The following is a 14,043-nucleotide window of genomic DNA, read 5'->3' as shown; positions in this document are numbered from 1 at the left end:
CAATCTACTTCCGTAGTGATACTGCCATGGAAACCCAAGAAGGGGTCACTATGAGTAGGGTCCAGCTCGACAGCACATAACAAATATATATAGAGAGAGTATATTTTGTCTTGTACGATTATCTTTGGTAAGCCAGAACTGTCCCCCTTCCAAGATCTTTGATTCATAAGGGCTAAAAGAATAGAAACTACATTACTCAGAATCTCTGTCAGTAGGGTTTCTGGTTATATATTGTACATGTGTGAGATAATTACATGTTTGGAAAGATAAGAGAGAAGTACTCAACAACTCACTGCCGTTGAGTCTAATCCAACTCATAGCAACCCATCCTTGGGTTTCCCAGGTGGTATCTCTATGGAAGTAGATTTCCCAGTCTTCCAAGAAAGAAGTAGAAACCATAATATCATCCCTGCAGCATTGGCAGGCAGGTCATCTGCTTTGGCAGTTGTAAATGGGAGGTGTGTCCCAGGGGCTTCTGGGATTTTCCTGTGAATTATTTCATTCCAGTAGTGTGAACAGGCAATTGAGTCACAGTCAGCCATTTCCTACTATGCCTGAAATTCCTGATTTCCTGAAAGTCATCAGCAGTTCTGCTTAAGCTTCATTACCCTAGCCTTCCTGCTTCCTGGACAGAAATCTGACTGACATGTACACATTCTAAAGTGTAACACAAAATAATAGAAATAGAAAAAGATAGCAAACAATATTTTAATTATTTTATTAAAAGCATCAAAACTCTCTTCTTAATAAAAGATATCTTTAAAATTAACTAGCATATGATTTTAATGTCTAGTTCTGGTAGCATAGTGCCTAAAGCACTTGATTGCTAACCGGAAGGCTGGCGGTCCAAACCCACCAACCACTCCTCAGAAGGAAGATGGGGCAATCTACTTCCACAGTGATACTGCCTCGGAAACCCAAGGAGGAGTCTCTATGAGTCAGGTCTGACTCGAAGGCACATAACAACAACAACAACAGTTCTAAATTAATTTTAATACTTGCTTAAAAAAAAAGACATCTGAAAAAATAGATAGTCTCAAATGGAAGATATGCCTCATGTTTCAGGAAAATGCAAATCAATACCACAAAAAGGTAGCATTTACTAAAGAAGCTGTGGTGGTGTAGTGATTAGAGGTATTTGGCTGCTAACCAAAAGGTTGAAACCCACCAGCCACTCTTCAGAAGGAAGATGAGGCAGTCTGCTCCTGTAATGATTTACCACCTGCAGAACCCAATGGGGGTCGCTAGGAGTCAGTATAGATTTGATGTCAGTGAGTTTGGTTTTGGTTTTTGTAGTCAGCTTAATAATAGTCTCTCAAAGATGTCTACATCTTTACTCTCAGAATCTGTGAATATGTTACCTCATTTGTCATATAGGACTTTGCAGATATTATTACACTAAGGATGCTGAGATGGGAGAATTATCCTGAATTATCCAGATGAGTACAATGTAATCATAAGTATGATAACGTGGGAAAAAACAACTAATATTATTGCTATTTTATAGATGAGAAAACTTATTTCCTCTGGTTTTCACTATGATTATTAACAGAGTTGGGACATAACTTCTGTCTTTCTGAACTCAACCCCCCTGGGCTTAACCACAATTCCACCTTAAACTTTGAGCATTTATGTCAGGTAAGGAATAAAACACAGAGTGCTATATGCCATGATTTACTCACTACTATCAATACCAATAAATTTGAAGAAAGATAGGATTAGGGAACATGCGATTTTTAAGAAGTTGTTGGAAGCAACTTAAGATCCATCATCCTAATATAACTATTATTAAAATATAGATAAAAAACATGGGGTCAGATATTCTTTACCTAAATGCTTCTCAAACTTGAATGTAAATAGGAATCTATTGAGGATCTTGTTAAAAAGCAGATTCTGATTTGGCTAATTTGGGGTACAGTCCAAGATATTGCACTTCTAGAAGACTCTTACATGATAATGATCTACTGGTCCCTGGACCCCTCAGTGAGTGGCAAAGCTTTACCTGATACCTGTGTAAAATACCAGGTGAGAACTGCACTTTTTTTTTTTTTTTTGGCAAACAAAGCAAGACCTTTTCAGATTTCACCACCTTGAAGTAGGCATGGTAATAGCCAGGTGTACCAGAAATCAAATCAATTAAAACAGGCTTAAAATGAGATTTTGGAGATTAGAATTCGGGTTTAGGTGGAGTCCTAATTATGCAAACATTGTGCCACAGCTCTTCTTGGTTTCCTTATTGAACCCAGCTTGGTCCCCTAACTTCTCCATCCACAAAACTAGAATAGAAATACCAGAGTAATGGAGCCTATTATAGCATAATGGCAGAACTTGCTAAGAATCACAACTTAAATGTTTCATTTTAGAGTATATGGAGAACTATACTGACATTTGACTCCCCACCTGCTTCATTTTATAAACCACAATGAAATTGCAGCTACATAATTTCTACTTTGTTTTTATAAGCTGGTATTTATTAAGGGGATACAATGTGTCAGGTAGTATGCTAAGTATCTGAATGAATTATTTCTTTGACTCTCCACAATAACCCAATGGGATAAGTGTTGATATTATACCCATTTTAAAGATAAGAAAACTGATGATTAAGGGGATGCAGCTGGTTTCCCAAGGTACTGCAACTGGTTAGTTAAGGGACCAGGGTACCCTGATGTCTACCTAAATCTAAAGTCTGAGCTTTTAGTCATTGTGTTTTGATGGTTTCCTTTCTGAAAGGAGAAAAAAAAAAAATTTCACTTGAATTTTTGAAAAGAGCAAAGTCAAAGAACTATTTTCAAGCCAAAAATGTATTTCTAGTTTGCTCTGACCAATGATGCCATCTGTCATGGACTGGATCACCAATAATCCTACATATTCCTGGCTTTAGTTTACAAGATGATGAATTCTGATGGCATGCATGAATACTCCTGTGGGGGACTCCTTCTGCACTGTACATCTGTAAAACCAGAAAAAAATAACAAAAACTCACTTCCTTGGAGTTGAATCCAACTCATAGCCACCTGTTCTGGTTACCTAGTGCCACTCTGACAAGAACATACCACAAATGGGAAGGCCTTAACAAACAGGAGTTTATTCTTTTACAGTTCGGATAGCTAGAAGTCCAAGCTCAAAGTGCCAGGCACTAGGGGCTGTGTGAAAGCCCCTCAACCTTGGGCTTCAGCTCTGCCTCTTGTTCCCGGCCCACTGAAGCTAGAGGCTTTTCTTCACTCAGGCAGCTACTGGTTGCTAAGGCTAACAAGCCCAAGGGCAACAAATAAAATGGCACAGTCCCGATGTTACCAAACCACATGGCAGACCATTAATTCAAGTCCTCTCAAGGTTGGTAGAGCATGGCAGCCTGCTGAACAAATGACATGGCTACATGCAGGGTCCACATGTGCCATATGCTAGAGACCTTTCCCTAAGACTTCTGCTTAAATACAGGAAGCAGAACACATTCTCTAAAGCAGCTACTCAGCTGCTCACAGTAAATTCCACCATGGAGTTGATTACCAGTCTCATCATGGGGAATACAACATCCAGCTGCCCAGACACTCAGCCAGGCCCAGCCAAGTTGACACACAAACTGAACTACCACACTACCTTTCCTTGGATGTCCAAAGTGGTGTCACTATGGAACAGCTATAAGTCCCCAATTTAATTTGTAGCTGCAGCTACCAGAAGAAATGTTTGCCTGCTGACAACTAATTTATCTTGGGCTGTACTTCAACAATCAAAAGTATGTAGATTTTGTTTTATACATCATGCAAGTAAGACGTAGAATCAAGCACTGACCCTCTCGCTTTTTACCTGGATCATTAGGCATGGTGTAGACATAACCATATCACTTGACACTTTGCAGATAGGGTGGAACATTGTTAGCTGCCATCAAGCCAACCCCAACTCATGGCAACCCCACACAAAATGGGTCAAAACACTGCCTGATCCTGAGCCGTCCCCATGATCAATTGCTGTTATGATCCATAGGGTTTTCATTGACTGATTTTGGAAGGAGATTTTCAGGCTTTTCCCTCTAGTACATCTTAATCTTTTAAAAATCAAAAATCAAACTCATTGCCATTGAGTTGATTCTACTCATAGTGACCCCTCCTTGGGTTTCTGAGGCAGTCTATCCAAGCAGTGGATTGTGGATTTGAATGCCAGCCTTCCAGTTAGAAGTCAAATGCCTTAGGCACTACTTCACCAGAGCTCCCATCTTAGTCTTTAAGCTGCAATGAAACCTGTTCAGCATCGTAGCAAGACACTAGCCTCCACTGACACATGGTTTGTGGCTATGCATGAGGTATATAGACTAGGGATCAAACCAGGATCATGTGCATGGAAAGTGAGAATAGGGAAGCTGGAACCCAGAAAATAAAGCCACCTCAGTGGGATAAGCAATTCAGAAAGCTCCAAGCTGGGCACAGAAGCCAGATCAACACAGTGGTTGAGCAAAGGATAGTAAGCGGGTGTCTCAAGAAGCAGTATCAGGTGAATCAGGTGAAACTAAAGGTAGAAATTGTTGCTGTCAGGAATAGATGGTGACAGGACCTCAGAGAAACAGTTAGAACCCTTTTTCCTCAGAGAAGTGATGAAAACTTTGGTCCTGGAGGATCCCTTTGCTGATGCCCAAAGAAAGAACTTGTTTGAAAAAAATAAAAAAGAGGCAATATTTACAATCAAGTAAAAAGTCTAAAGAAACTCCTTAGCATACTGATCAGATATTGGGTCTCCAAGCTAAGACCTGTTGTTGTTAGGTACTGCCAAGTCCGCTCCGACTCATAGTGAGCCTCCTGCACCATCCTCACTCACATCCTTGAAACCATCGTTGCAGCCACTGTGTCAATCCATCTCATTGAGGATCCTCCCCTCTTTTGCTGATCATCTATTTTACCAAGAATAATATCCTTCTCCAGGGACTGGTCCCTTCTGACAACATGACCAAAGTAGGTGCGATGAAGTCTGGACTTTCTTGCTTCTATAAGGAGCATTCTCCCTGCAATTCTTCCAGGACAGATTTCTTTGTTCCTCTGGAAGTCCATGGTATTCTCAATATTCTTTGCCAACACCACAATTCAAATGCATCAATTCTTTTTTGGTCTTCCTTTTTCACCCTCCAGCTTTGACATGCATATGAAGCTATTGAAAATACCATGGCTGGGATCAGGGCTTGCTCTTACTAATCTCATTTTTTTGAAGATGCACCTTAGTCTTCAAAAAGAGGTCTTTTGCAGCAGATTTACCCAGTGCAGTACAACACCTAGCTTTAGACCTAGATTTCCCTAAATTTCTTCCAGCTCAGAATACTGTTAACCCTCCTTTTGGAGATGGAGCTGACCCTTTGGGGAACTCCTTTGGGAATTTAACAAATATCAGTTGAGGAAGACAAGCAGATCACTATAATCACAGCTTTCTTTTTTTCTCGAAATTTTAATACACTGATTGAAATAAATCATCTCTTTTTATGATAATTACTTAAATGTTACATTTTAAGAAATTGACCAATTTCAGATGGCTCAGAAATACTTATATAAACATATAAGTGCATATTGCATATTCATCTTATTTTATAGGTTGACTCATGGCCACCCTAGACCCAGTATGACAAAGGTTGCTGTTTGTCCCCAAATATCTGGTCTCCCTTCTTCCTGGGCACATGGCTGTGCAGAATTTAATTAACTACAGTTTTCTTTCCTTACAGAGAGACACAGCCATGTGACTAAGTTCTGGACAGTGAGAAGTGAAGAGAGTGTTTAAGGACACTTAAAAGATGGGAACTTGCCATTTTCCTTCTCTTCCTATCTGATGTCTAATATGGAGAAAGAATGACTTGGGAAATGTAGACCATGGAGGGTGGAGTAGCCTGAATCTTGAGCACATTAACAAGCAGAGATGTTTTAATGGGAGAGAAACAAACTTCTTCCTTGGTTAAAAAACCAAACCCAGTGCCATCAAGTCGATCCTGACTCATAGTGACCCCCATGGGACAGAGTAGAACTGCCCCATATGTTTCCAAGGCTATGAATCTTTACAGAGGCAGACTGCCTTGTTTTTCTTCCAGGGGGTGGCTTGTGGGTTCAAACCCCGACCTTTTGGTTTGTAATCAAGTGCCTTAACAACTACATCACCAGGGCTCCTTTTCAGACCATAAGAAAAGAGAAAGGTTTAAACTAATCTTTCTTTGGAGGCCACAGTGATGAGGTAGATAAGATAATCAATGGCTTGGATGATTCTCTATAAAATTGTGAAAAAGGGAATGTTAATAATTAATGCCCAATAAACTTCTGGATGGGCCCTTCATATTACATCCTAGTTCTCTCATCTGTTCTTGGCCTTGATGTCTTTATGATGTGTTTTGGTTGCTCCCTACAAACACACATGTATATACATACAAATACCCCACTAAGACATGATTCCATTTTCCAGAGTTTTCCTCTCATCTCATTAATAGCAACTGATACTTACACAGTCCTTATATATATTAGCTCATTCAACCCCATGAAGTATGTGACTATGAATAACCTTCTCCCTATTTTAAAGCTGAAGGAAAAAAATCACAACAATACTCAATTGTGGATTTGAAGTTGAAATGCACAAAGTCTGGCTCAAAATGAGTCTATTCTACAAATTCACCCAGAAATATTTGCTAAACAAAAATGGTTGGTATTATTTATCATATAATCACATATTCCACAAAGTGCAATGACTTAGCCTAGCTAAAATGTATCTTCTTAAGAATCGGTAATACAGAATTGACTAAGCTAATGGAAGAGTCATTTAGAATGGAAGCCTTCTGTAGCTTTCAAATCACATCCTATATAGTAAACTATTTAGCATGAACTTGTTCTCAGCCTGAATCCTAGGCCTAACTATGCTTGAGTTATTAAAATGCAAAATAATATTAGAAAGTAAATTAATTTGTGATTAAAAAAAAATAACATTACTAAGAGTAAACCCTGCTGAACCTAAGCCCAACATATTCAAAGTTTCAAAATGTATTCCTGTCTCTCTTTTATGAGGCCCAAATCCTTGATCTAAAGAAACCACTGCTATTTTATTATTTCCAGCTTAGTATTGAGCTGTTGCTTTTACATATCACTTACAATTCATTGTCATCTCTACTCCACCACTGATTTTTTTTCTGTATTTCTAGTCTTTCAAATCTGATAAATATAGACTTTAAAAAGACATTTTATCTATTGTGATCATGACATATTCTATTTCTGAGTTCTAGTGCTGACTTTTTCTGTAAAAACTCTCCAAGGAAGCAGTTTCTTGTAAAGGAGTATATTTATAACAATAACTAATATTTTATAATCTATGAGATGAATACTTTTGTCCCTGTTCTCAGATGAGAAAAGTGATCCTCAGAGAGGTGTCAGTCCTTGCCCAGGATTAACTCACGAGTGAGGGGAGGGGCCAGAACTCCTCCAGAATACCTGCTCTGAACTTTGTGCTCTTTAGATACACTTAAAGCATCCATGGTAGTAATAGTAAGAAGAGGTCCATGGATTTTATAGCTGAAGTTATAAAGCAAATTCAAGAAAAGTCATGATTCCATTTATAAAAACTTGCTACTAGATCACTGTATCCATTAATATAGTATATTTACTTACATCTTTTTTCAATATTTGCGTATAGAATGTATTTGTTTTATGGCACCTGTTGTCCATTCTCCTTTCCATAGGACACTGGGAAACAGACCACACCTGTGAGAGGCAGTGGATATCTTGTGATTTCGCTCCTAAGCCCCATACATGGTGGATTGGACCAGAGGAAAGCGCTAGCTAAAGGGCAGCCAACACATTGGACTGACAGATGCAGATCTCAATGTGGTCCAACTTAGAAAGATGACTGAGCCAAAGAGATTTTCTTTTCAGAATGTGGAACTGAATTCAAAACAGGGTCAGAGCTGTCTTGTAGAAAGTATCAGGGCAACTATGATAATGGCCCATGGACAAGCTGAAATGACGAGGAAATGAAAATCATATGTGATAACAACGAGTCACCATTTTTATGGTACTTATTATGAGTATCACCTTTCATTAATTTATCTTGTGAAGTAATTACCACTATTAATAAGTTCTGCTATTGTTTTGCTTAGGAAAATACTGAAGGATGAAGGAATTAGAAACTCGTTCAAGGTAGCAAGTGGCACGGTAAGACTGAGACACAGGCCATATGGCTGTGCTACCAAATTTTATTTCAGATAAAGACAGCTTAGAGTATAGACAAAGAAGACATAAATGACTACACACATGCAAGGAGAAGTCGAAAGTCTCAGGAGAGAAAGACTCAGAGAAAGTGAAACAGAGAAAAAGAATGAGACAGTGTTATCACAAGAGGCATCCAGTCCCCAGATATACTTTAGTTTTCTTTCTCAAACTCCCATGAAATCTCTTGATTGTGTCCTTACATAGGAAAGATAGCTCAAGTGCCTCTGTTCCTTGTAAATGAGAGATCCTTAAATAAAATATGACTTATTTTTGGCACTTTGTAAATATGGTACCTATAGGTGCTAAGGTGCCAGGGCTGAGAGGGGTGGGGAGTGTTGGAGCAGCAGCTTTAAAGGGTGGCCTGGAAGTAGAATGAGGGATATCATTGCTGATGTGGTAGTTAAGGTTGTGTGTCAACTTGTGTGGGCCTGGTTGAGTAGCTGGGCAGCTGGATGTAGTTATTCCCATGATGACACTGACAATCAGCTCCATGGTGAGATCTACCACAAGTAGCTGAGTAGCTGCTTTAGGGATGTGGTCTTCTTTCCATATATAAAAAACGGCTTTGGTAATGGTCTCTAGCTGATGGCACACCTGAACCCTGCATGGAGTCATGTTGTTATTTAGCAGCCTGCCATGCTCTGCCAATCTTGGGACTTTCAATGGAGTTGAATCAATGGCCTGCCATGTTGTTTGGTAACATTGGGACTGTGCCATTTTACCTGTTGACCTTGGGTTTGTTAGCCTCAGCAGACAGCAGCTGCCTGAGTAAAGAAAAGCCTCCAGCTTCAGTGGGCCAGGAGCAAGAGGCAGAGCTGAGGGGCTTTCATCTAGCTCTTAGAGCCTGGCACTTTGAACTTGGACATAAAGCCTCCAAACTATAAGAGAATACACTCTTGTTTGTTAAAGCTATCCCATTTGTGGTATTTTCTGTTAGAGTGGCACTAAGTAACCAAAACAGCTGATATTAGATGGATCTTGGCTGATAGCAAAGAATACCAGAAAGATGTTTACTTGTGTTTTATTGACTATGTAAAAGCATTTGATTATGTGGAGCATAACAAATTGTGGATAACACTGAGAAGAATGGAAATTCCAGAACACTTTGATTGTGCTCATCGGGAACCTGTATGTAGATCAGGGAGCTGTTGTTCAAACAGAACAAGGGGATACTGCATGGTTGAAAATCAAGAAGGGAGTGTGTCAGGGTTGTATCCTTTCACCATACTTATTCATTTTGTTTGCTGAGAAAATAATCCTAGAAGCTGGATTACATGAAGAAGAGCATGGCATCAGGACTGGAGGAAGACTCATTAACAACCTGCAATACACAGACAACACAACTTTGCTTGCTGAAAGGATGACTTGAAGCACTTACTGATGAAGACTGGAGACTACAGTATGCATATGGATTACACCTCAATATAAAGAAAACAAAAATCCTCACAACTGGACCAATAAACAACAGCATAATGATAAACGGAGAAAAGATTGAAGTTGTCAAGGACTTCATGTTATTTGGTTCTACAATCAACACTAATGGAAGCAGCAGTTGAAACATCAGTTGATGTACTGCATTGGGCAAATCTCCTGCAAAAGACATTTTTCAAGTGTTGGAGAGCAAAGATGTCTCCTTGAAGTCTAAGGTGCACCTAACAAAGACACAGTATTTTCAATTGCCTCTTATGCACGTGAGAGCTGGAAAACAAGGAAGAATGAAGAATTGATGCTTTTGAGTTATGGTGTTGGCAAAGAATGCTCAGGATACCATGCACTGCTAAAAGAACTAACCAATATATCCTAGAAGAAGTGTAGCAAGAATGGAAGTAAGATCAGCCAAACTTCATCTCACCTATTTTGGTCATGTTGTCAGAAGGAAGCATTCCCTGGAGAAGGATATCATGCTTGGTAAAGTGGAGAGACAACGAAAGGGGGGAAGGCCCTCATCAAGGTGAACTGACACAGTAGCTGCAACAATGGGCTCAGGTATAGCAAAGATCATGAGGATGGCACAGGACCAAGCAATGTTTCATTCTGTTGTATATAAGGTTGCTATGAGTCAGAAATGACTTGATGGCACCTAACAACAACAACATAGGTGCTAAAAGTTATATCACTGTGTATTTCTTGTTAGATGTAAACATTGACTCTCTTAAAGATTTATGATTCAAAAGAGAAGATAAGGTAGACAAATACACAAACAAAAGAAATATTTATGATATCAGGAATCCAATGAGAGGTCAATAAAGATTGGAGTTAAAATAAACATAAGAAACTAAAAAATTGTTGATAATAAATTGTGAAAATTTCCTAATGAGATAACGTATATGCTTAATACATAGCTCGAGTCAGAGTGGATAGAATACTTTTTGCCTCAGAGGAGAAATGAAAAGGCAGTGGGAGAGTTGGATAAATAAATTATATATGTGAGTGTATGTATAATTGCTATTGAAATGTATGTATGTTGTTGTTGTTATTTGCCGTCGAGTCGGCCCCGACTCATAGCGACCCCTCCTTGGGTTTCCGAGGCAGTATCACTGTGGAAGTAGATTGCCCCATTTTCCTTCTGAGGAGTGGCTAGTATGTTTGAACTGCCGGCCTTCTGGTTAGCAGTCAAGTGCCCTAGGCACTATGCTACTAGAGCTCCCAAGTAGTACTGGCATATTAAAAGTTTCTGAGTGGCCATTTAAGGTGCAACTATTGGTCTTTTCCTACCCAAAGCAAAGAAAAGTGAAGAAAATCAAAGACACATGGAAACGATTGGTTCAAAAGACTAGTGGAACACACAAATCTCAGTCTCTATAACCTTGAGAGCATAAGAACTAGAGGGTGCCCAGCTACCACTACCAACTGCTCTGAAAGTTATCACATTGTAAGAATAGAGTGGGAGAAAAATGGGGAACAAAACTCAAAAGCACAAAAAAGACCAGGTTCACTAGTCAAACAGTGACTGGTGGAACCCCCAAGACTAAGACTTTTAGTTACCATTCAAGCCTGGAACTGAATTCACCCCTGTGGCTCAACTTTCAGCCAAACAACAGACAGATCTATAAGGTGAACAGTAACACTAGGGAAGTACATACTCCTTAGAAACATCAATAATTTGAGATCAAAAGGAAGCCTTTGCCCAGGGACAAAGTTCAGAAAGCAGGAAGAGATAGGAAAGGAGGATGAATGCAATGAGAAATACAGAAAGGATGTGAGATGAGTGATTTTACATTCTGGGGATTGCAATCAATGGCATAAAACAACATGTGTATGAAATATTGAATGGAAAACTGATTTGCTCTGTAAGATTTCACCCAAATCACAATAAAAATTGTGTTTTTTTTTAATAGTTTGTTTGTTTGTTTTAAATAGATAGAGTAGGAAACTAAAATATAGTTAGGTGGTACCAGGAGGCAGACCTGTGTCATGAACTTTTTTGGTCTTCTAAAAATATGATATATTTTTGGCAGACATCTTAGTAATAGTTCTTGAAACAAACATAAAACTTTGTGGTCATAAAACTTTCATTGAATTCTCATTTTATGACTTCTAATTAAATAACCAAACATCCTCAAATTAGATATCTTTGCTCATTATCTTCCATACACCAGACACTCAATAAATATATGTAGAATGAATAAATAAATATTAAAAGTATCTCCCCATTCAAATATGAGATGACATCTGTGAAACTAAAAATTCCATCCAAATATTTTCAGTGAAATTCCTATACTTATATCTTAGGAAACCATAAAATTCTTCTGTCATGTCTGTCTGCTTTCTGTACCCCCACTACATTTTCTAGTCACATTGCATCATGAGCTTTTAGTGTTCATGAAACAGAGCAGTTACAGTATGAATTTTAACTTACTTAAGCAGATTAGAATTTTTCCTAAAATAAGGTGCTGGTAACACTGTGTTTACCCAATACTGTTCAACTAACACTCCAGTCTTAACTAACCTAGAAAACCACAAAAGGCCTGGGTTCAAGGAACTGTGATATTAAACACAGTATCAATGTAAAACGAAAAGAACCTAATAACCATTCATAACTACCCACCATGATGGCAAGTGGTCTATAAAATACAGTGTTGTTTTTGTTGTTGTTAGTTGCTGTGAAAAAAAAAAAAAACCCCTAAAAGATGCATGACAGAGAAGTCATGCACTAGTTGGATAAAAACATAAAACAATATAGTTGTTATTAAACATTTAGAAAATTATCAACTTCATGAGTAATCAAACAATAACAAAAGCAGTACAGTAGTATTATGTTTTATCTATTAAATGTATTTCCTACAAAAGTTTTTAAGCAACTATATGCAACTATAGAGTAAAGGGTTATGAAACTGGCACTTCCAGCATTCCTGATAGAATCATCACTTGTATAATCTTGTACAAGCAATTAAAACCAGTTGTCAGGTTGACTCATAGTGACCTCCTCTGTGTCGGAGTAGAACTGTACTGTATAGGTTTTCTTTTTTAAACTTTTTATTGTGATTTGGGTGAAATTTTACAAAGCAGATTTGTTTTACATTCAATAGTTCATCAATGGCTGATTTTTTAGAAGTTAATCAACAGGCCTATTTTTGAAGGTGCCTTTAAGGGGTCTCAAACCTCCAACCTTTTGATTAGCAGTCTAGCATGTTAACCATTTATATCACCCAGGGACTTCTTAGAAGCAATTAATCAGAATGTATTGTGATGTATGTGATTGGCACTGAACAGTCACTTTCACCTCCTTCTACACTAAAATAACATCCTAACCTATTTGCTCAAAAAAACATAAAGCTGAAATTCCATTCTCCAGACTTGCTTGCAGCTGAAACTGTAGATATGGTTTAATTTGGTATAAGTTACATGTTTGGTGAGATTTGGAAGGTGGAATTGAGGCAGGGGCTGTTCTTGGCTGCTTTGACCACTTCTTTTGGCAAGCATAGATGGGAGGTTTTGGGTTTCAATAACAGTGTTAATAGAGCTGCCAGTATTCCTTCACTTCCTTTGTGGTGTCAAATATGGGGCATCCATTTACTGGCATGGATCTCAGCTAACACAACATAATTCTGGATCCAACAGCTGTGGTGGCCACTTGTCAATTCAGCAGGTGGCTTCCTGATCATTCATAGAACAGTCACCAGACCCTTTTCTGGCCTAGATTCTGGCCTCAAATTCTGTAAGCCTTTTAATACCCAGTAATAAATCTTTTTTTTACTACTCTCTATAGCTTTGTTCTCTGACTGAACCATGATTGATACATGTATCAAAGGCCTTAAAAATATTCATATCTATTATCTCTGTTATTCCACTTTTGGAATTCTAGTCTATGATACAAGATTTGTAGGCAAAAATATGCATGAAAACATAATAAATAATAAACATTTGAATCTAAATTAATAATCAACAATGGAAACTAGTTAACTAAATTAAAGAACATCTACTCAGTGAAAAAAAAAAAATCCTACTAAAAATAATAATATGGACCCTAGTCTCTTGTCTTTAGAACTTTGATAACCAAAATACTTGGGTATATGCTTCAACAAACCATCCCTGAACTCTCCCCATAGTTTTCTCTCCTTTATTCTAATGACTCTGATCCCTACTCAATCCCTCAAATATTTGTTGAGTGCCTACCATGTGCCAGGCACCCATCCAGACATTGTACATACAGCAGCAAACAAAACACAGAAAAATCTATGAATTCACGAATATTAAATTCTAGTGGGGTAAGGAGCCAGCACACAATAAAAAAGTAAAATATATAATATTTGTTGTTGTTGTTGTTAAGTGCCGTCGAGTCATTTCCGACTCATAGTGACCCCATGCACAGCAGAACGAAACACTGCCTGAT

The sequence above is a fragment of the Orycteropus afer genome, unplaced genomic scaffold (genome assembly GCF_000298275.1).
Source record: "Orycteropus afer afer isolate SDZICR_OR568_19922 unplaced genomic scaffold, OryAfe1.0 scaffold00081, whole genome shotgun sequence".
NCBI lineage: Eukaryota > Metazoa > Chordata > Mammalia > Tubulidentata > Orycteropodidae > Orycteropus > Orycteropus afer.
The sequence above is the reverse complement of the archived record's forward strand: the minus strand, read 5'-3'. Positions refer to the sequence as shown.